The sequence below is a fragment of the Abramis brama genome (assembly GCF_963993115.1).
Source record: "Abramis brama genome assembly, chromosome: 12".
NCBI classification, from domain to species: domain Eukaryota; kingdom Metazoa; phylum Chordata; class Actinopteri; order Cypriniformes; family Leuciscidae; genus Abramis; species Abramis brama.
Window position 1 is genome coordinate 6689289 of NC_139974.1, and position 24446 is coordinate 6713734.

The window sequence follows — 24446 nt, forward strand, 5'->3', positions numbered from 1 at the left end:
CTGTTTATTTTTTATAAGTATATTTATTTGCACTTTTCTTAAATATATTTTATGAATATTTTTTAACTATGTGCTGAAAATGATTATTGTAACAATGCATTGAAAGTATACACTGTAAAAACTAAAGGAGCCTCAAATATCCTGTCAGATACTCAAGGAACTTCAAAATGTAATTTAGGTGCCTCAAAGATCTTTCTAGGGTTACTGGAGGAGCATTGATAATCTTTGAGGTTCTTGCTGGAACTTATGGGATCCTTTAAGCACTTTGTATTCAGAGGTTCTGGAGTCACCTTTTCATTACCACGAGACCTCGAAGTGCTTTGGGGGAAAATAGAGGAACTTGAATGCGATAAAAGGGTTATTGGAAGATCTTTTAACATTTAAGTGGTTCCTGGAAGATTTCTTATGTTAAAACCAGCATCTTCAGGAACCCAATGGTTCAGTGAGGCCAGAATAAGATTATTATTATCCTATTATTATTATTATAGGCTACTTAAGTTTGATTCAGTGTCATACCCAGGTGAAAAGTGTTTAAATGTATTAAAAATGTACTTGAGTGTGTTTTTAGTAGGCCTACAATACAAATATACTTTAATGCATTTTTAATACATTTAACAGTATTAGGCTATACACTGAAAAAAACAATAAGTAAAATTTACTTAATTTTTCTTTGGCAAGTTTTTGCACGAATATTTTTTAAGTAAATTTCACATGTGGAATTAAGTAAACTCTACTTAACTAAGTTAAGTGAAAGTAACAAAGAAAATAAGTAATTTTAACTTGGCTAGTAAAAGGTTGAGTAATATTTATTTAGTTGTAGTTTCCTTTGCAATACATTTCACTCAAACAATATAATATTGAATTAAGCCACACTTTTAAAGTATATGCTTTACTTAAAACTACCTAAGTAAATAATACAATTGATATTGTGTAAGACAGCATATCTACATATCAGATGTTAAGTGACATGTGAACGCAGAGACCTCAATACTTGGTAGACAATACACAATGACGGTAACATTTGATGGATCGTTTTTGTGTTTGAATGTGTCATTTTGAGTAGAAAATGTACTCCAAATGTCACAAAATGGCACGTTACTAATCCTAACAACAAAAGCAATGATGAAACAGTGTAAATACAGCTGGAAAACAGTGAAAAATCAACCTCATTAATTATTCAAGGCCCAGTGCATGATGGGAACACCAGTATCAGAAAAGTTGAGTAATTTTACTTAATTTTATAACGTTGATATTTACGCTTTCATTTCTACACGCTTGAATTGAGTACTAATATAGAATTTACTTAATTTTTTTTAACTCTTGCCTGAACTAACTTTTTCATGTAAATTACATTGTTTTTTTCTGTAGTATTTACTTTACCACAAAATAATTTTTATCAGTGTACGTCCTTTTCACCTGGGTAGCTTACATTTATTTAGTATAGGCCTATTTTATTGATTAATTTAAACCTTAAACAACAACACTAAATAATAATAATAATATGAAGAAGAAAAACCAGGAGGAAAAAGGTTTTATTATGTCACGAAACTGCTGCTATTCCTCTGCTGTCGTCACTTCAGTGATGCTCGCGCTGCTCGCCGCAACAAAGCTCAGCTGAGCAAAATAGAGTCAATGTCCAACTTACCTTCAGACTAAACCCTGAAGCTAACATTCCACTTGGACACATGTCCTTAAACCCCCAAATTCCCCACGTCCCTCCATTTGACACCGTCAGCTGACATGCGTAAGCTTGGCTTTTGCTGCATTCAGGATTTTCTGCAGACATAACGCTCACATCACATGCCCAATAATGACTAGCAGGGAAAACATCATGGAAAAGAAGTGATGCATTGCTACAGCACTGGCCTGAATACTGATAGTTAGATAAATTTTAGATAGAAAATCTGCAGAGAATGACAAAGCAGAGATAATACCATCACATCATCAAGTTTATTCTTCTTCTTCTTCTTCTTTCGTTTTATTGGCAACCGCACTTAACAGTGCATTACTGCCATCACCCGGTAGCTTGGATCAGAAACATTCCTATCTCTTAACATTTCTAAGCAACTCTAGGCTTATTGTCTTTCACTTGGGGTTTCTTTTCCTTAACTCTAGGCATCAGAGATTTAAGGCTTGTTCGACTTAAACCGGCGCTGCACAGACCGATCGGTTAATGACATCGAAGTACCGCGAGAGCGATTCAATAGCATAAGGAGCCTAATTGCTCTCGCGTACTCTGATGCTAAAACCGGGCCTGTGCAGAGCCGGTTCAAGTCGAACAAGCCTCTAATGATGTATCAGCATGGGCGTTGGAAGCAAAAAATGTGGGTGGGTCATCCTCCAGATTTTTTTTTTATTGGAGTAGATTAGGGGTGTTCCTGAAGCCAATTACCATATCTAAAATCTCTATGCAATAATGAGTGAGAGTAAAAATTAAACGATCGCAAATCCATCTATGCGTGCATCTTTCAGAAATCCGAGCTTGGCAAGAGTAGCCTAATATCAACTAATATATATATATATATATATATATATATATATATATATATATATATATATATATATATATATATATATAAAATCATTTAGTAATTTCTCTTTACAAACTGTTAATGAAATGTTGTAGGCCTACTGGGTATACTACTAATATATTTTACTCACTTGTGCTGTTGGTTTCCTGGGCAGACAGTTGCATTAAAACATTGACATCTGATTAGAGAAAAACAATTGCAGATGTATTTAGATTTCAGAAACCCCTGTTTTTAGCAAAACTGTAGGCTGTTAAGTGAACTGCAGCCAGCAACTGCACGATTTTCTCTCAATAATCAGTGGTGAGAAGCAGCAGTTGAGAAAGCATCTGATTATAGCAATGTGGATATATTTGCAATAATATAAAGCCTTTTGTCCCTTGGTCGAACATTATTAATGTTAGAGCTTATTTAGAGATATCAGCCGGATGGCTTAGTGCAGGCGCTAATGGATCCTATGATGTATCTCATAAATTACCCCACTAATAATGCCCAGGGCCCGGTTTCCCAAAGAGTTCTTATCTCTAAGTAGTTCTCAACCTATTCCTTAACCTCTCTCTTAACCTTATGGGACGGTTCCCGAAACGTTCGTACGCTAAGTATATCTTTTGTAAGTCACACTTTCGTAAGGTTGGTCTGGACCACTCTTAGCTTTACCTTATCACTGTTGCAGGTCTATATGAATATAATTTTGAAGTTTTAATACACCCAGACAGTATTAAATTAGGCTAATTCAAGTGTTTTCATGCAAAGAATAAAATTGTCATTACACTGATTGTTGTTAGATTTTTAATTACATTATTATACAATATTATTAATTTAATTAAAACGCTCTTTTAAAGGCCAGTGAAAGCATAGGCTACTGTCAGTTAAGTCCTATTCGGACGCTAATATTGTTTCTCGGCTCGTCCGGTATTTTAAACATTTACAGGGGTAAGTCGGTGATTTTAGTGCCGTCCGAATCCATAATATCAGTGTTTTTCTCACCCAACCCGCGTAAAAATCCCTGGCCAAATTAGTACCTTCTGTTTTTTGACAAACAGGTCGTGTGGTAATTGAATTGCCGTCTGAATACACATTTCTGAGTTTACAAGAGATTTAAAATTCACGGTTTAAATCCTTTTTGATCACTGCCGAGCACCGTACGCAAGATGTAAACTTTTATTACTGAAATGCTGGAAAGTATTTACAAGAACAATATTTCATCGCAGCTCCACCTCAGTGAACAAATATGGGAAAGAGAAGAAGGCACGTAAATTTTTGAAAAGGTTATTGTGGCAGCAATATATGTTACAATTTTAAAATATGTAGGCTAGGCTATTATAGGCTATTATAGTTTGGATTATTTTTTATACTATCCAATAATCGTAATAAATTGCAATTTCAACTATTTCTGAAGTGCTTCTTTTATAAAGAACACCGCTTTCTCACATAAATAGCCCCTGCACGAGAGAATAATTGATTCTCGAGCCATCGATATCAAACAATTCAGCACCATCGCCACGGACAGCGCCGGGTAACGTCGCACGTAAGAAGGTATATCTTAAGCAGCTTCCTAAGGTATGGTTCGGGGAACACACTTAGGAACATAAACACCTTTGGTAAGATATATCTTTCGAGCTCTCTTAGCGCGCTAAGAGTGAGCGTTATCGGGAAACCGGGCCCAGAATGGTACCAAACTTCTACAGTAGTACAAATAGGTTCTGTTCTCATAAAAGGAGGCATTGGAAAGTTTGTAAGTGCATCAGGAGTTTATTTATATAACACTTGCCTGACGGCTTATGCTACTGCTAACCCGGACATCGAGGTGTTGTAAAGTTTTCTTTCATCGAAGCAGAGACCAGGAGACAGTTGGGATCGCGTTCAACAGAAGTTATTCTTTATTGAAAACTCCGCTGTACGTTGCTGTAGTACTTCCAACATGATCTAACTCTAATACAGTATGCATTGTAGTTATATACATTCCAAGGGTGAGGGATTACATAGAGGTGGAGACTCTGAACAAAGCATGCAAATGAAGTAGGAACACACCCTACTCTGAGTCCAATTGAATCAGCATAACTATTCACATGCTGATACTGGCCAGGAACTCCAATTCCAAGAGCCATCCCAGAGCCATTAAAGACAAAAGGTGAAAGTGTAATCAACCTAACGATTCAACGTCTGGGCTCCGAAAGGTGAGAATCAAGTGATCTGACTCATTTAAAACACAATAGAGAAAACAGGTCTGGCAGGAAAGGAGACTCTTGCTGGAGACTCAATAAATCAGTCTATAAACTTTATCAGTTTATATACTATTGCAGTGGAAAAACTAAATTAAACATTTAATAAATATGTAATACAACACTTCCCCCTTTGAGAGTTCTAATAACTCTCACAAAAATACAAATTTAGACACTTAAAAGTTATCTTGTAACTGGTGTAAGTTACAGGCACGTATAACTTATTCTGTGTTGTGTCCTTGATTTACATGAGTGTCATAGTTCTTCTCAAAACCATAACTGTTGACACCTGCGACGCAGGGTGTAAAATGTCACATGATTACACAGAAAACCATGGAGCATAAGAGTGGAAGTCTTGAAAGTCCATGGCGCCTGAATAGCTGTGAAGTCTGTTTCCTGTAGAGTCCATTTCCCACATAGAGTCGCTCTGATGACTCGTCCCTCATGAGGCTTGTTCATGGAAATCTGAGCTGATGCTTTATACCAGTATGCCGCTTGTGATGACATCCTGGCATACACACATACCTGTAACATAATAAAACAAAGAAACGGCAGACCAGCAGTATTCATGCATGGACTTCATTCTTCCATAAGTCGCACATGTTCTGTGCTGATTTTCTGTAATTGCATGTTGACACAGAAACAAACATGCAATTAGGGTCCGTGAATTCTCTGCGTTGTGTATTTTTTTTCTTTTTTTCTTTTATGGTTGGAACTCATTTTCTCGTGAACAAGTTTCTGAACCATGAAGAATTATCTTCAGCCATCTGGTGTAATTTTGTTGAAAGATCAAGAATGTCTGTTGGTTAACCCGACATTAACCCGGTGGAGCACTCAGGTAATGGTGCAGGCTTGTAGTCTTGATCATGTCGATGGGTGACTGAAGGTTTCGTATATCAGTCTCTGCGTTGTGTATTTTTCTTCTGTGTTGGTTGGCTCGGCAGTGGGTCTAGTTGTTTTCTTGAGGTTGTGGCTTCATATGCAGGTGAGACATCGTTGCATATGGATTTTTATTTGGAACAGCCATCAAGTGTTTATCTGCACAGAGTAAGAAAGAAAACAGAAAACAGAGCAGTATTTCTTCAAACACTAGAGTTGTATGTTTTTTTAGAGTCTGCTGTTGTTGTTTCATTCTTTCCCTATTTCTTAATTGATTTGACACCTATAGACCAGTGAGGTAAGGATGGACTAAATCGGGAAAGGCCTATGAGGTAGTGTCTTCACCCTGGATTCACCCCCGAAGCCTGTTGCATTCAGTTCTTCCCAGGGCACCTCACTTGTCCGTGTGTCCTATTCTGTCCCTGTGTTGTGTACACACTGTACAGTGTGTGAGAAAATTGGCACATTTCCATTCCCCAGTGAAACATCAGTCCTAATAAACATCATCAACAGAGGATGGTGTCTGATTGTAATGTTCTGCAGTATAACATTTAAGGCTGCGAGTATACTGAATGTCCCCCAAACAAAGGCTGTGACAGTCAATAAGTTTTTCATCTTTGTTGTAAGTTACTGGGGAGATTAAGCAATCACAGCCCAAATGGTTAACACCTCAAAAAGCTCACCCACGAGTCCAATGATGAGGGGACGGGTTGCTTCAAAGTAAAAAAAAAAAAGGTAGTAAAAACTGCACAACATTGTTAACTTGTCTTAAGTTATTTTTGTTTTTTCTACATTCTTTTCCAAAATGTCCGTGCTTGCCACAGTAAGAACAACTGGCTTCTCTAGGACTTTTGCATTTCTTTTTCTTCTCTGAGTTGACCATAACAGAAACTGCTGCAATTCTTACTCTCTCTTTGACATCAGAGTCTCTTTCCCAAGTAACTAAACTGTCCAAGTTGTCTTGCAGGGTTCTCGTACACCATGTGATGTTTAAGTAAGGCAACACCTTTCTGTGTTCTGGCAAAAGACAATGAAACCATGCACGAACTAGGGGACCATTATCACCTAGCACCTTCTCTGAAGTGTCAGCAATTCCACTGTACTCTGAAGCGGTCTGGCAAAATCTTTCTGTGTACTCACAAACAGTTTCACCCTTCTTCTGTTCCAAACTAGTGATCTTTGACCAGTCCACGTTCGGTCCAACAATGTCCGTTAACACTCTCAAAACTCCATCTCTCAATTCATCTTTTCTGGCATTTTGAAACTCAGAATTGTTTACAGCACTTTCAAAATCATTGAATTCTGACTCAGTCAAGATCTGTGTTATTAGCTGAGTGACTTCAGCTAGAGACATATCGTAGAGCCGCATCTTTTTGGACAACTCTCTCCTAAACTCAGAAAAATTTATTTGCACTGATGGCAAACTTCCAGCAATTCTCTCAATATCTTTAGGACCTAAAGATGTTTTGACTGCTTGTGACGGCAATATGGGGGTTGCAAATTAAACTGTATCAACACCTTTTCCCTGAGGCTTTTGTCTAGCTACGCACACTTCAACTGCATTTACATCTGCATTGACATTGTCCTCTATTCTATCAAAAGACTGAAAATCAGGATAGCTTTCATCTGACTGTTGGTCTTCTAAATCACATTTGGGTGAGGCTTTGTTATGGCCCACCTTTGTCTTGAGACAGGACATGTGAGTCTGCAATTGTTTGTTCTGATCGTTTAACTTAGCAATACACTGAGCTTGTTCTTGTGCAATGGATAAGCTAAATTCTCGGTGACAACAGATAATGCCTTTCACATTTTTCTTCCTGATACATGCACCCAACACTTTCTTGCAATCTTCAATTGACCATACTTTGTCTGCATCAATGTCAAATTTCCTTGTTAAATTCAATCTGACTTTCTCAGTCACGATGGAGTCCATGTGCTCGGATAACAAAGACTTGAATTCATTATCTGTCCATAGAGGTGTAATCAATTTAGTACTTTTCCTAAAAATTTTGTGAATTTCTATGTTACCACACAAACAAACACTAAACTTCTCTCTTCAGAGGGTACACTTCAAATTACAAACACTTAACACTTAACTTCCCTGCCGACAAAAACAGAGAATAAACAAAATAACTAGCACATAAAGCTAATCCTTCTCTGCCTAAAGCAAAGGATACAAAATATTAGCATGTCTTTATGCTAATCTTCCCTGCCTGAAAAACAGAGGATAAATTTTATCTCTAAAAGAAAAACTTTTTTAGAGGCTTATCTTTAGTTAACCAAACATTACAGCTGTTTGTTAACTTCTTCTCTGAACGGCGCAGATGAAAAACACATTTGTACTGGTCTGCATTGGTTCTTTGAATGGAGTGAAACTCACAGAATCGTTGGTTGTACAGAAAAAATTCGTCTGGAACTCAGTCAGCTTTGTTGAGATCTTTGAGCTTGAAGTTTCAAGATTCAGTCTGGAACTCAGTCAGCTTTGTTGAGATCTTTGAGCTTGAAGTTTCAAGATTCAGTCTGGAACTCAGTCAGGCATTGAGATCTTTTTGGAGCTTGAAGTTTTCAATCTGGAGGAAGCTGGAAAGATTCAGTCTGGCAATCTTTGTCAAATCTTTTGTTGAGCTTGAAGTTTCAAGATTCAGTTCTTTGAACTTAAAATTCTTTGAGTTTCCTTTTTCTCCATCCGGGTCACAGGGCACCATCTGTTGTAAAGTTTTATTTCATCGAAGCAGAGACCAGGAGACAGTTGGGATTGCGTTCAACGGAAGTTATTCTTTATTGAAAACTCCGCTGTACGTTGCTGTAGTACTTCCAACATGATCTAACTCTAATACAGTATGCATTGTAGTTATATACATTCCAAGGGGGAGGGATTACATAGAGATGGAGACTCTGAACAAAGCATGCAAATGAAGTAGGAACACACCCTGCTCTGAGTCCAATTGAATCAGCATAACTATTCACATGCTGATACTGGCCAGGAACTCCAATTCCAAGAGCCATCCCAGAGCCATTAAAGACAAAAGGTGAAAGTCAGTCAACCTAACGATTCAACGTCTGGGCTCCGAAAGGTGAGAATCAAGTGATCTGACTCATTTAAAACACAATAGAGAAAACAGGTCTGGCAGGAAAGGAGACTCTTGCTGGAGACTCAATAAATCAGTCTATAAACTTTATCAGTTTATATACTATTGCAGTGGAAAACTAAATTAAACATTTAATAAATATGTAATACAACAGAGGTCACTTCAGTTATTTGGGAAAACAAAAGTCCTGGCAGAAAGCGATGCATAAGGATGTAGTGTAACAACGAATTATTATTTTTTCCATAGTGTTGACAACTAAGTGTTTACTAATAATTGTTGCAAACTGATACTACCCACAAAAGTGCATTCCTGGAACTGGGCGTCATTACACTACATCCTTATGCATCGCTTTCTGCTAGGACTTTTACATGCTTTTCCCAAATAACGGAAGTGCAGGTGCATTTTCCTTATCTAGGGCTGTCACTTACGATTAACATAATATTTTTTTGTGATAATAAAACTGAATACCTTTTAAAATGACTTTAAATACATATATAATAACAACAATGAAGCAATAATAATTGGTTTACATAAAGTATCAAAAACAGGCATTTTATGGTTTTATTGAACAACACTGATAAAAAAAACAACAAATTTAATACAAGCAAACGACTTTTAAATGTACTGTCATAAACAGAAGAGGACAGATGAGGCAATTAGTAAATATAAAGCTTTATTGCAGGAGTGAATGAAGAAGAGCGGGGAGGCGACACAGGTGAGTCAACAGGCAAATGATGATCTGGTGTAAACAGCTGATGTTTCTCTGTGCAGGTGAAGAATTGTGATGGTGGCGGACATACAGGAGAACACAACAGGATACCCATAACAGATGATGGCAGACAGTTCAGGTATCAGGTAGGCTAGTCCAGGTGAGTACAAGTAGGGTCTGTAGAGCTTGTCATAGACAAGACCAGTCAGTGAGGTGAAGGGAATGACGGTTTATACATGGTGTGTTGATAAGGGCGTGCAGGTGATCAGAACTCGGGTGATTGAGAACGAGTCGGCGGACTGTGGTAATATGGTGCTAATGGCTAGAGTGATGTGCTGCATCTCAATTCGACTACTTGTGCTACGCCCTTTAAAATATTTACTCTTTTTGTGAAGAAAAAGTACTATAGCAGAAAGTAGACAAGCTTTGGGACATACTACCACGTCATACAATTGCGTCTTTAACGGTTGCTCCTGACACAGTAAACTGGCCTGTCAATCATCTTGTCAAAGATAAAATCCTCCCCATTTAATTTAATTTAATTTCCTACCGTACCGGAGAGAAATGCAGTCTGCTGTTGGAGGTATTTCATGCGAGACTATCATCATATTAACCCTCTGGGGTCTGGGGTGTTTTTGGGGTCCTCGAGATGTTCTGACATGCCCTGACATTTGTGCTTTTTTCAGTTGCTTATAAACATATTAATGGCAAAGGTGTAAATTCACTCTATATAGCACAAACAGGACTACCATAATATGTGAGCCACATGTATGTACATGTTTTCATTTTTGAGAGAATAATGTTTATGCATGGTTATTGAAAAAACTAAAAATGAAAGTTTCTGAAATAAGGCCACAAAACACATACTAAATATGTGTCAATAAGACTTTTGACTAATGGATGTCGTCGCCTAGAGTTTTTTCTTCAAAATTATGTGAAAATCATCCTGCCTAATCATTCACATAAAACGATACATTGATTTAAGTTTTGTGAAACACTTTTAGTTTGGAAAGCCAATATGCGGATGGGGCGTAAACGCTCCAACAGCATCATGCATATTTAGTAGTTCACACCTGATGAGACAATGTTCCTGCATATTTAATGAGCCATTCATTCAGGTGTGTCACCTATAGCTAACTTAAATATACAAGCTTCATAAAAACGATCATTCTAGAAGAAAATTTCAGATGGCATTTAGAGGCTTTTTATATATATACACACACATATATATATGCATACACATACATATATATATATATTAGGGCTGTCACGATGTTAGATTTTTCACACCACGGTTATTGTGGCCAAAAGAATTCACGATATCGATATATCGCGATATCTATAGAATCTATGGGGGGGGGGGGGTTATATAGTTTTTCTTTTTTACCCAACAAACATAAGGATACTGATAAACACAAGGCACATGCATTTTTACTTCTTGCGTACTCAATCTATGGCAAATTTTTGTGAAGGAAGACAATCATGTGAAGTTTATCTGGTTTCAAACTGAAGCCAAACACTGTCTGAAGGTTTCCTGAAGAACTGAAAAGCTCTTAAACCTATTGTTGCACCAGCGCCAATAAAGTCATGCAGATAGCAGATTTGAATAAAAAAAATCAAGTGCAAATACAAATACAAAAATAAGATGAGTAAAGAAAACGGGGTTCTTAATTTTAATAATCACCCTTTATTAAATATATGAACACAGAAACCCCCTGTTAACAGTTAATGTCACGTTTCCCATTCCATGATGACTAGTAAAATAATAGCCGCGTCGCGTCTATGACAACTCGAGGTATTGCACACCGGACACGCACTTTCTCAGTTTATGGCCAGCAATATAATTATGTTTAAGGACATTATGGAATTGAGATAATGTCTGTACTATGTTATGATTATACTGTACAATTAAATACAATAGTTGCTGAGTCTGTGATCTGAACACTTTTTTCTGCGCTCTGTGTCGCGGCAGGATTTTGAACAAGGTCCTGAGCCGTTGCTGGGCGCCGCGGACAGACGCCGAATAGAACCGCGCTGTGCTTTTCGTCCGGTGTGTGTACACTCATACAGAATGTGTTCGAATTTTAAAGACGTGGCGCTGCGCTTCTCGTCCGGTGTGCGACCACCTCTAAGGTGCTGTTTTCTTTGAAGCCGAAGAATTCTGTTGTTAATACTGGCGAGCTCAGCTTACTTTTTTCGGGTGTGGACAGAGTGTTTCACTCTAGCTGCGCGGGCGCGGACGAGCGCTGCGTCTAGAAAATGCCAATATCGCCAATACCGGTATATTGTATTGCTCTAAATTAACACGATGTCGATATTTCATGCTTTGAATATCACGATTATCGTCAATACCGGTATATTGCGACACCCCTAATATATATATATATATATATATATACACCGTATATACCCGAATATAAGACGAGGTTTTTGTCCTAAAAATAGGCTGAAAAATGTGGGGTCGTCTTATATTCGCGATATAAACAAAATCACGGGGTGAAAGGGAGAAAGAACAACGGAATTAATATGAAATAGTGACTGAAACGCGACCCATTAAGACAAAACCAGCTTTCCCTTCCAATATGTTAATCTGCATAAAAAATAATGCACAAAAGTTAATCCGCGCGAGACGCAGAGCAAGCGAGCGAGCGCGCGCGAGAGAGAGGTGTGTGCGCGAGACGCAGAGCGAGAGCGAGAGACGCAGAGCGAGAGGGAGAGAGAGAGAGAGAAAGGTGCGCGCGCATGCTGGAAGAGAGAGAATGAATTATCACTGCAATTTTCAAATTAAATTATTTTCTGTTGAAAACCAGATTTTTTCTACAAAAATCTCTTTTTGTCCCAAAAATAAGTCTGGAAAATGGGGGGGTCGTCTTATATTCAGGGTCGTCTTATAGTCGGGTATATACGGTATATATATATATATATATATATATATATATATATATATATATATACACACTACCAAATTGGTTCACAGTTGGAAGCATCGCAATTTTTTTTATTTTTCCACAAATTGTGCTTGCAAATTGTATAATATCCAAGGTAAACATGTCTAGTAATTGTGCAGTTAATTCTCTATTGTACAGTAAAAACTTTATAATCTATTCAAAACTAGTCAACGTCTTTCAAAACTAAAGTATACATTTTATCATACGTATTTCAAAGTAAAGGATTCATTAGTTAGTTGATGACTTTATTTTTGACAAAACACATAGGCTACAGTATATATTCCTCATCTCAGTATAGCAATAGAGTTTGCTAAAAGCTGTTCATTCAATACAGCAGTATTTGAAAATCGATAATATTTTGTAAAATTACATTTATATTTGCATTTATGTCAAAACCTAGACACTTTTAAACATCAAAATGACATTTATTAATATGTATTCGTGTCAAAATGACATATAAACAGATTTTCCTATTCAATTTTGCATGGAAGACCAAGACGCTTGCGTGTCACGTGAAAAATAGGCGTCGGTTCTTTTTCTAGCATGCACGCGTTTTCGAGACGCGCGTCTCACGCAGGCAGTGTGCAAGCTCTAAACTGTTAACATGGGAGCCGAAATAAAAACGGACACTCCACGCAGCTGAGACGCTTTACACTGCACACGTTTGCGGTGCATTACGTCTGCGACAAGGTTTTATTCCGTCCTCCACGCGGTGCCAACTCACACCAGGACCATTTCAGAAGTGGAGTGACTGGATGCGCGAGACCATGTGATTTGCCTGTCCGACGTAGTTTTTCTTGATTTTTGTATTTCCGGTGCGACTTGGACGCGCGTCCATCAGAAATAGACTAGGCGCCTATATTTAGCGAAGCGGCGCGGAGAGCCGCTTCTGGGAAGCTTCTGAAACGCGCCGCGTCGCGGCCGGTGTAAACACAAGCATTGAGAATGGGCGCGATCAGCTCCGGTAGCCGTGTCGCAGCCGTAATGCGCCGCAGACGTGTGCGGTGTAAATGAAGGGTTACGCCACGCATCCAGTGTGTCACCGGCCTTATCCAGCTGATGTGGGCGTTTCACAGGTTTGTATGGATCGCCTCACATTTGCGTTTGAATAGCGCGCGGTCTCCGTGGGCGGAGTCACATTAAAACTTAATTAGCTGAGATGAGAACGACGAACAACGATTTATAAAAATTACTTCATTTAAAAGAAGAGAATTCAAGCTTCATGCCTGTGTGTCTGTATGCCTGTTTGACTGAGTATTCGCTGAGTTACAGTTAATTTTCGGATACGTTTCAGAATTGACTTCACTGACGGAGAGTAGGCAGAACTCGCATCATGTTTATTTTTCTTTATTTGGTGAAAAGCACAACACTTTGTTTTTATTATGAGTATTCACAAAAAAAATACACACTAAACAGGATCGATTGATGTATAACACAAGCATATAAATGAGCTTTCAGGAAGATTTAGTTTGGGCGCAGTACCAAACATTTTCACTAGGTGACAACCAGACTACATTACTCCCCATATAAGGGCGCAATTTTCATACAATTTATGAAGTAGACATCCTATTCAGAAGTAGTATGGGAAGTTTGGCAGATTTTAATATTAATTCAACCTCTAAAAAACATATAAAAAGAAAACATGTGCGTAATAGCTCGCTGCCACATCACAAATGGTGAACTTATATATTTTTTTCTTTATAATTAAAACATTTTCAGATCTTTTTTTCTAAAAAAAAATTAAATGCATGTTATCTTTTGAACGCTTGCCATGAAAACAAACTGAGGTTTCTACCATTCTTTCATGGTTTTTCATGTTCATTGCTATTTCAAAATAAAGGTCTGAACACACCTTATAGGAGTATGAACATATTCTTGTTGCAAATTGATAAATTACCGCTTGAAGGGGGTGGATTGGAATCCACTGCTGCTTCATTGTATATGTAATGAGTGATTAATAATAAAGGATAAGCATTTCTACATAAATCATTTCTATATTCAATGATTGATTCAAATATACTTTTAATCATATGTTTGCTGTGAGTGTTAACCAGCTGCTTTTAGCATTCTGACATGTAACCCTCAACATGTGTCGTCTATATATCTGTTTCTAGCTGACGACCCATATGGAAAAGGTTTGCTAAAAACATCTGTGATTCTTATATGTTCCAACAGAATATTGTAAGGGACATATATGCTGCAAAAACCACATATATAAATTGCATAATATTAATGTATTTTTAATCATATATGTCATATATGTCCTACATACAACTAAAGCCATATAGATTTTCATGATGTAAAAACATAGGAAAATAATGCTAATTAAATATGAATGTCCAGCATGGATGTGTATAAAACACAGTGCACTTTACCAATCAGTGTAAGGCTGTACTTCACTCATGCTTGCTCTTATCTTGTCCTAAGTCGAGCCCTATGCCTGTAGTCAATCATACTGTATAATCAGCCTTAGATGAAACACATTTAAACTACACAAGCACACATTTTAATTACAAAATTATTTATTAGAGTATATTCTAAAAGATACATTTGCATATTTCACATATCAATAGTTTTCATTTTAAATCCTGCATCACCAGATTTCATTTTCATTTGTGACAATTTCTCTAAACTTTATCACAGAACAACTATGGTATACAACAGTTCTATTCTTAACCTACAAACATAAAACTTTCCTAAATGTCGAAGTGATTCTTATGCGTATCACTCTAAAAAATAATTCAGTGGCTTAGTAAATATCACAGTAATAATTAACTTTATTAACTTAATAAAATCTCCGAATATCATTTACTTTTGAGTTGAACATACCGAAATAATTGACTAAAACTCCAACAATTAATTTTGTCTGAAATTTACAGTTTGAAGTTTTTCACTAAAATAATTTAGTATTTGACTAAGCAATTATTTATTTAAAATACACTTAGAGCTAAGAAATGATGGAAATTTCACAAATATATTAGCTCTAATATATTTGTGAAATTTCCATCACATTATTTGGGAATGGATAATTAAACTGATCTGTTTCAAGAACCACAGCCTATTACTTAAAATCAATATTATTAATTTTTAACACGCATAAAATTAAATAAATTAAAACAATGCACCCCTCCCCCACCCTCTGACGACACTCAGCGGTTGAGTGAGCGCGCGCTGTTTGAGCTCTCTCCAGTCTTCAGAGAGTTCTCCTCCTCTCTTCTCTTCTCAGCGTCGTTGAACTGGTGCATTTCCTCTGTGAAATTCAGGTGTGTGTATGTTTTTATTTATCTGTATAATCATTAATGTGCTTTAAATCATTTTATTTAATACGAAAGAACATACAGAGACGCAATGTTACTCACGAGTTAAACGAGTGTCGACTCGCGCCTGCCTTTTCCCGTGATTGTAATGCCTTGCATAAAAAACACACGACTATATTCCTCCCCCCCCCCCCCCCCCCACTCAATTTTATTTGTTAATGTACCAAATGCAGTTACTCGGATCTATTTAATTTGTTTTACTTATATTTACTCAGTTAATACAGTTTATGTAATGGATTTCACTGCTTAATCTAGGCTAATCAGTATTCTAAGTGTAAAAATGTTTCACCAAAAAAATTAGTACGTTAAATCATATTAAAAGTTTTTAGAGTGCATCACCACCAGAGTTCATGTCACATATACAAAAACATATTCCAGCCAATTTTCAACATTGTTCACTGTTCTAGAAACATGTTTGACTCAACTTTGTTCATTTGCAATAATATGTTATGATTTGTTTTGTTCACAAACAACAGGCCCAGACAGTTCACAATTAATGTAAATACACAGTGTTACAATGTCATTGCTTTTCAACTGCTCTTTCAAATCCTTTAGGAAAATTAACAGTCTTCAGTGATACTCTGACAGTAATCCTCGAACCGGCTTCTGCACTGTACAATTTAAAAATTTTGCCAACTGCATATAAGTGAATCAGATGTTGGTCATCAAAACTTGAAATCTGTATGAAACAAATGACACAAAATGTGTATAAATTTTATGTGACTTTAATTTGACTAGCATATGATTCAATATAAGAACTTTAAATGATTTATATATGAATTTTATATGAGTTTTATATATTTCTACTAATACCATACACATTTGCATACTTTTGTCATGTAAAACTCATATAAGTCTTTTAACAGTAGTCATATATAACGCAAAAATCCCCTACAAGTTGTATGTGTGCTATTTAGTATGAAAGTGGCCATAATCGGTCTGATTTTGTATAAGACATGTATGGGCCTTACATGAAACACAGAAGGTAATTCTGGTCGATTTATGTAAGGAAGATATATGGTTGCTGTATATGAACCATGCAGGTTTTTTTCATATGGGGAGTTAAGGTTACAGGGAACACTACATCCTTATGCATCGCTTTCTGCCAGGATTTTACGTGCTTTTCCCAACTCACTGAAGTGACCTCGACGTCCGGGTTAGCATGTAGCATGAGCCTTCAGACAAGTGTTATTTAACGCCTGATATACTTACATGCCTCGTTTTATGAGAACCTATTTATACGTTTGGTACCATTCTGGGCATTATTAGTGGGGTAATTTACGAGATACAACCTTGGATCCATTAGTGCCTGCACTAAGACATTCGGCTGATATCTCTAAATAAGCTCTAACTTTAATAATGTTCGACCAAGGGAAAAAAGGCTTCTGGGGGTTGTTTGGCTCGAGGTCATGGTGCAAAGGACCCTAGGTTGATTTTACTCCGAACCATCCCTTTAAGAGAAAATGAGTCTAAAATAATAAATAATTGATTTGTCTCTAATTTTTTTCCCAAAAGAAAACACAGATTGTGCACTTTGTGCCGTCCACTGGACTTTTGAGGATTTTTTTTTTTTAAGTTTCATTACAATCTTTAATAAATGAAAGAAAATATTTAGCCTACTGAAGATAGTTTGCAGTTTCATCAGCAGAAGTTCGGGAGTTCGTAGGCCGCCCCGCTTACACTTACAAAGATCACAGCAATTATACCCTTAACCAAGGTCAAAGATATGTCCTTGCTTCAGGTTGCAGTTTCTGATTGGCTAAGAGTCCATAAAATCAAAAACACATCTTAATTTTAGTAATTGTGCTTATACAGTATGTGTGTAGTGGATCATGTTTTTTAACTTTGAACAAGGCTCAGATCTTAAGATGTACAATTTAATCTGTTCAGTTTTCTAAGTGTTTCCTCATGCTGGCTGTGAAGTGCATCAAACTGGTATTTTGTAATTTGCATCCATAACAAAGAAGCACAGTGAAGATCAGATACTGGTGCAGCCTAGACTTTTATGCCATTTCCATTCTCTACACAAATCAGAAGTGAAATTTTCTGGTTGCTGTATTTACCTAACCTGAGGCATTGTGGTCCTGATCAGACACAGACACATTGAAATCTGAATTTAAAAAGGAACAGATGCAACACAAATAAACATATCAAAAACTCACATTTAGGAATGAAAGAAGAGTTTAGAAGTAAAATAGTGACGTGCATCATGTGTTAGAAGCACCACCAGCGTACAGACGCCTCTGAGAGCAAAGACAAGACAGACACTGAACTATCAGAAGAACTTTAGCCCATTTATTCAGAGCAACTTCTTTATTGAGGGTCTTCTGATCTGTCATGTTTATTATAATTATCAATATAGACAGCCGTGCTCAAAAGTTTACACAATACAAGATATTTCAAATAAAAGATGTTTACATATAGTCCAAAAGACAAAAAAAGAATTTATGAATTTATAAAAATGACCCCGTTCAGAAGTTTATGTATTGTGTCGTTTCCTGGATGATCCACAATGGTTGTGATGTTTTATGATGGTTGTTAATGAGACCTTTGCAGTTCTTCAGAAATCCTCTTGCAAATTCTTTGGTTTTCCAGCATCTTTTGCATATTTGAACCCTTTCCAGCAGTGACTGACTGTGTGGTTTTGAGATCCATCTTTTCACACTGAGGAAAATTGAGGGACTCATACGCAAGTATTACAAGTATTATAAAAGGTTCATACATACACTATTGCTCCAGACGGAAACACAATGCATTATTTTTATATAATATAAAAGTATTTGTTGAGAGGAGAACAGGGAGAGAATAGACAGACTGTTTTCTCTTCTTATAAGATTGGTAGATAAATATAATTTTGGTTATGTAAATTAAAACTTGTTAATGAAACAAACTCGCTTTATATGAAGATTATTTATTTTTGTTATGCAAGTTTATAAGTTTCATAATTTAAGTTTCATAATTTGTTTATGAAACAAAAAAGTCATCTCTGTGCATTGTTTATTTAATTCGTAAATAAAACAGAAAAAAAAATTATACATTATTTTGTTTTGCAAGTTATAATTTGTAAACAAAATATATTATTTTGTATATTTATTTTTGTCATGTCAATTAATTTGTAAATTAAACAAAATAAATTGTTCTATACATTTTTACTTCCAGTACTTTTTACAACTATTTACAAGAGTAATTAGTTATTTCAGTTTCACTATCAGAGACGCTGCTGCCGAACACTGTTGAGAAATGCACAGACGGGTAATTCATACACACTTGATAACGCCTCGGTTATATATGTAACCCTCGTTCCCTTTCAGTCGGTCATGTTCGACGTCACACCGATGCACCGAAGAATTGGGATCTCAATTTGTCAGTATGTCGACGTGACGTCGAACGTGACCGACTGAAAGGGACCTTTCTCTCTCTCTCTCTCTCTCTCTCTCTCTCTCTCTCTCTCTCTCTCTCTATAAATGCATTGAAACTGCATTAGTCTGCTATCAGTGGCTCAAGCCTCCATTACAAGCTCTAAAATTACGTTTTGGAATTAGCAACAGAGCGTTTTAAGGACAAAAAGCTGACAAATGTCTTCAAATAGCCTACATCAGCTGAACAGTGTTTGAAGGCGTGGTAACCACAGTTTTAGCCGTATAATTGACTCAGGGCCGTTGACATTATTGACATATAATGTAAAAATAATTATTGAAAAATAATGTAAAAATAATGAAGGACTTTTGTCCCTATTAATTTAATGGCATTCGTCAATTATTCCTTACTTATACCCGTAATGAGTTATGAGTAATAAAGAACTCTGTCTAGACTAGTCTCTATAGTGTGCTTCACAGGAGCGCTCAGGCGTCATGCGGATGTGGCGATGAACTGACATATAATTCTGATGGTGTTCACATTAAAAAATTCAATGTTTTATAACATTAAAATTATACACCCTTTACATCTTTAAAGAATGATCAAGTTTTACGTACGCCAGGTGACCTGTGAATGACCTGTTTCCATTGCAGTTTTGCAAACTAATCCTTTTTCGAATTGCCTGAAAAACCACCTCATGCATCAGTATCCTACTGTTGAACACTTTCAAAATCAGATCTGAACGATTTCAGTCCTCAAAGGCTTTTTCAGTAAAAACCTCACTGAACCAAGAAACATCTCTTTCGATCGCAATGATCCTGGTTAACAGCTCTTTAGACTTTGAACTGCTTCATTACATTCACAGTAAAACATTTACATCATTATTTGCATAGTGCATAAACATTATATTGAACACTTAAGGCCTATTTATACTTCTGCTTCGAACTGCCGCCGTAGCTACGTCGTAGGCTGTGTGTAGCGCGCGTACCCTACGGCGTACCCTGACGCGCACCTCTCCAAAAATGTAACAACGCGTCAATTCTACGCGGACGCAAGCGCTGTGATTGGTCTGCCAGAACCCCTCCCTCGGGGTTTCACATGCTCCCTAGGTGCGCGTCAACGCAGACAACGACACAGAAGTATAAATTAAATCCAACACGTTGCCTACGGCATATAGGCTCCGGCGTAGGTCCGACGCAGAAGTATAATGAGACCTTTATCGAACTTTTGTCATAATTTTATCGAGGAAAATTATATTGCAGTAATATTGTTATCGTTCTATCGCCCAGCCCTATATAAGAGTGCTTTGTGAAGAGATTCAGGTGTTCACTTTTGTTTGAAACTATTCAACAAATGGCATCCCCTTCCTTAAGTGCCCTGCAAGGGTTGCAAAACACAGAATTTTCCCTTACAAGTCTCCCATGTGAGCATTAATTGTTCTGTTCTGATTAATTCGGTTCGGGAAGTATAAAAGCCCGCCCGCACTGACAATTGATTGGTTGGGTCCTTAATGCGCTTCGTGAGGCACAAACGCACACTAGCACACACACGCAAGGTCTCTCTGCCGTGCGCGCGCTACGCATGCGCGCTCTTGCTCGCTCGCTCTAGATTCCGGGAGATTTTAACTAATTTGCGGGCATCAGGGAGCCGCTATCAACATGCGGGAGACTCCCGGAACTTTCGGGAGACTTGGGATGTCTGGTTTAACATTACTCATATAATAACGTTAGGCTACTCATAAATTAACATTTCGCTCTGTTCGTGCCTTCTGCTGCAAACTCGTTTCGGAGGATTAGCCTACATGGTGTTAAACAAGAATACACTTTAAAACCTTAAAAATACCTTCTTTAATCGTTTAACCATTTTGTTATAGGCTATTTGATTTATTTACAGTGAGACACAAAAGGCGTTAGACCCATAATAAACACAACATATAAATTCACAAAAGACATACATTTTATTATCTTGATGTAATCAAAATCTTTAGAATCCACACTGTTTGCAAGAAACAGATCCAAATTCAGCCCTTCTTTATCTCCATTCCCCATGCTCCATTCTCAGCAGAGACCGTAAACGTCAAATCCCGCGCTCGTAGTGAATTCAAATTCAAAAATTGCACCCGAAGCGTTACAACATGTTTTACGGCAGTGATATCAAACGCTCATTGGCTCTCGCATGCTATGCTCGCATGCTTCGTCACAGATTGCGACATGCCTGTTTAAGTTGGTGTGCTACATTTGAAATGGAGAAGGGCGCGCGCCTTCACAGAGCCAAGCGAACAGCGAACCGAAACCGGATTAACATTTTCATGGGTTAATAACTTAAATTCTGCTCTGTAACGTTGCCTCATACAAAACTATTATATACTGCCAGAGAGGACTGCGACACATCGTCATGTGAACGACTTTTGGTACCGGTTTTGACATGTTCTCAATAAATAAATTATTGTGATTATACGTGTCTGTCTGTTGTTTTTCTTTATAATTGTAGCCTACGTAGTTTTAAGAAATTGTTAGGTTTAGGGGTAGGGGTAGGATTAGTGGCTATTTTTGACTATTTTTAAATGCTATATTGTTAATAAAACTGCCATTTCCCTACACATATCTGTCCATTAGGCTACGGTTTATCCTTTTAATATTGTCAATAAAATGGGTATGTTTAGGTGTGGGAGTAGGGTTAAGGGATCTTACATTTATAATCTATAAAATGGTAAAAAGGAAATTATACAGATCTTTATGATATGAAATGTTCGTAAATAGTTTAGGTTTTTTAGCTGTAAAAAGTAATAATATTACGTTCAAACGTTGCAGATACGTCCATATTATACGTTTCAGCATACATCCAAACGTACAAAAAAGTACGTTTTCTACCTTTGAAAATTACGTAGCCTATTAATTCCTACGTATTAACAATGAGACCAGGCTGTTTAAACATAATAAAATGTTTTTGTTCTAACTTTAAAGGTTTATTTCTTACAGTTATTATAGAGGCATACTCAAAAACAGATCTTGTCAATATATATATATTTTTATTTATTTATAGGCTACTTATAGCTAGCACATACAGTAGGAACGTCTCAGAAGTACAATGCCATCTGCTGACCACAGCACAGTTTCACACAGAATATTAAATAACTTTATAAGAACAGCTCATCCTTATAATGCTGTTATGCAAAAGCATCATCCCCATTTGAAAAAAAAATAATAATAATAAATTCTGAAAAGATAACTTATTATTTCTAGCTTTGAAAATGTTTTGAAATGTTGTTTAGGTAAAAAAGTATTTGTCTTAAATGTGACAGAAATCAAATGCTTCGGTCCTGCTCTTAAAGGATTAGTTCACCTCAAAATAAAAATTTCCTGATAATTTACTCACCCCAATGCCATCCAAGATGTTCAAGTCTTTCTTTCTTCAGTGGAAAATAGTTTTTTTTTTTTTTTAGGAAAACATTTCAGGATTTTTCTCCACGCAATGGACTTCAACGGTAACCAAATTGTTGAAGTCCAAATCAATGCCGTTTCAAAGGGCTTTGAAGTGCTTCAAAGGGCTCTGCACGATCCTAGCTAAGGAATAGGGACTTATCTGGCGAAACGATCAGTCATTTTCTTAAAAAAAATTAAAATGTATATACATTTTTACCATAATTGTTCTTCTTGTGCTGGTCTGCGACGCGCCAGGCATTACTTAATCACGTTGGAAAGGTCACGTCATCTATCTAAGTTATTTGTCTGTGGACTCCGGTTCAAAAGGTAGGGAAGGACGAAAAATTCCATCTCATTTTCTCCTCCAACTTCAAAATCGTCCGACATCTTTGTTTTAATTTATTATTATTATTTTTTCCGTGACCTACGTGAGGATGTAATACGTGTCGCATCTCAGAAATGGTATAAGACGGGCATTTGTGGTTAAAAAGAATATATATATATATTAGTGGTGGGCCGTTATCGGCGTTAACGTGCTGCGTTAACGTGAGACTCTCATCGGGCGATAAAAAAAATTTCGCCGTTAATCTATTCTCAAAGTTGGGTTGGGAGCTGGGTCTATACTACGCAAGCTATGATGACTTTCACCTTGATATTTTAGCGCGGATGTAGGCCTATACCAGTGTTTCCCAGACATAGACTAATTCGTGGTGGTGCGCCACAGAATCAACACCGGCCGCCACATATTGCGTTTCGTTATAAAAAAATTTTTTACGCAATTTAAAACAAGCAGCGTATTCATTTAGCTGCATTTCCTTTCCCTGCTCTCCCTCCGTCTCTCTGTCACTCACACGTCTCTCTCACAAGCAATTTTTTGTTTCGCCAAAGCCTTATTTGATCGGTGAGTGATGTACATGACTGCTGCGCTTGCGATAGGGCGCATATTACTGAAAGAACGAGCAGAGAGAGAGGCCAGGTATGGTGAAGGCTATGTGATGATGTGGGGCTATTTTAATTCCAAAGGCCAAGGGAACTTTATCAGGATGCATAGTATCCTAAAAATTAATAAAAAAAAAAAATACTTAAAAATAAAAATCTGCCTGCCTCTATGGGAATTTAACATAGGGGTGTACACACTTATGCACCATGTATTTTAAGGAAGAACATTTATTTATTTACGATACATTATTCATTCACAAAGAAAATTGGTGTCCTAAAAGGTTGGATTTTTCCTAATTTTTTAAATTAAGGCATTAAGTTAAATTTCCAAAATATGATTTTTTATTCCTCTTTTTAGTCAACTTTAGCATGGGTGTATTAACTCCCTGAGGTCGGCGGTATCGCCGGCGATACCAGCTCGCTTTTTTTTAGCAGTGTAAAAGAAACTCATAAATACTCGGTTGACTTTGATTTTCCATTGGAGTTTCATACATCAATCGATTCTGTTAAATGTGTATTATTTTTGTGTATACTCACAATAAAAACAAAGTGTTGTGCTTTTTGCCAAATAAAGAAAAATAAACACGAAGCGAGTTCTGCCTCCTCTCTGTCTGTGTAGTCCATTCTGAAACGCGTCCGAAAATGAACCATAACTCAGCGAATACTCAGTCAAACAGGCATACAGACATACAGGCATGAAGCTTGAATTCTCTTCTTTTAAACGAAGTAATTTTTATAAAAAACAAATATTCAGTTTATGTAATATGTATGCAAAGAGAGAGATGTCAGTCGTTCTCATCTCAGCTAATTAATTTTTAATGTGCTCCGCCCACGGAGAGCGCGCGCTATTCAAACGCAAATGTGAGCCGATCCAAACAAACCTGTAAAACGCCCACATCAGCTGGATAACACACACCGCGAGTTCACTTTCAGACTTATGTACTTTACGATGCTGTGAGGAATAATACTATCTTGATAATAATCCAGCAAAAATTTACCTCAGAAGTTCTGGAAGTATCATTTCGAGGAGCAAACG

At 37.0% G+C, this 24446-nt stretch overlaps 1 long non-coding RNA gene across 1 annotated transcript in view; it reads right to left on the reverse strand.

The window, feature by feature from the left end:
- Positions 1-2590: 2590 nt before the first annotated feature.
- LOC311093372 overlaps positions 2591-24446 on the reverse strand; it is a 71847-nt gene continuing 49991 nt past the window's right edge. Inside the window, exon 3 of the long non-coding RNA XR_014608406.1 lies at positions 2591-2709. This is a non-coding gene — a long non-coding RNA (uncharacterized lncRNA). The remainder of the gene's footprint in view (positions 2710-24446) is intronic.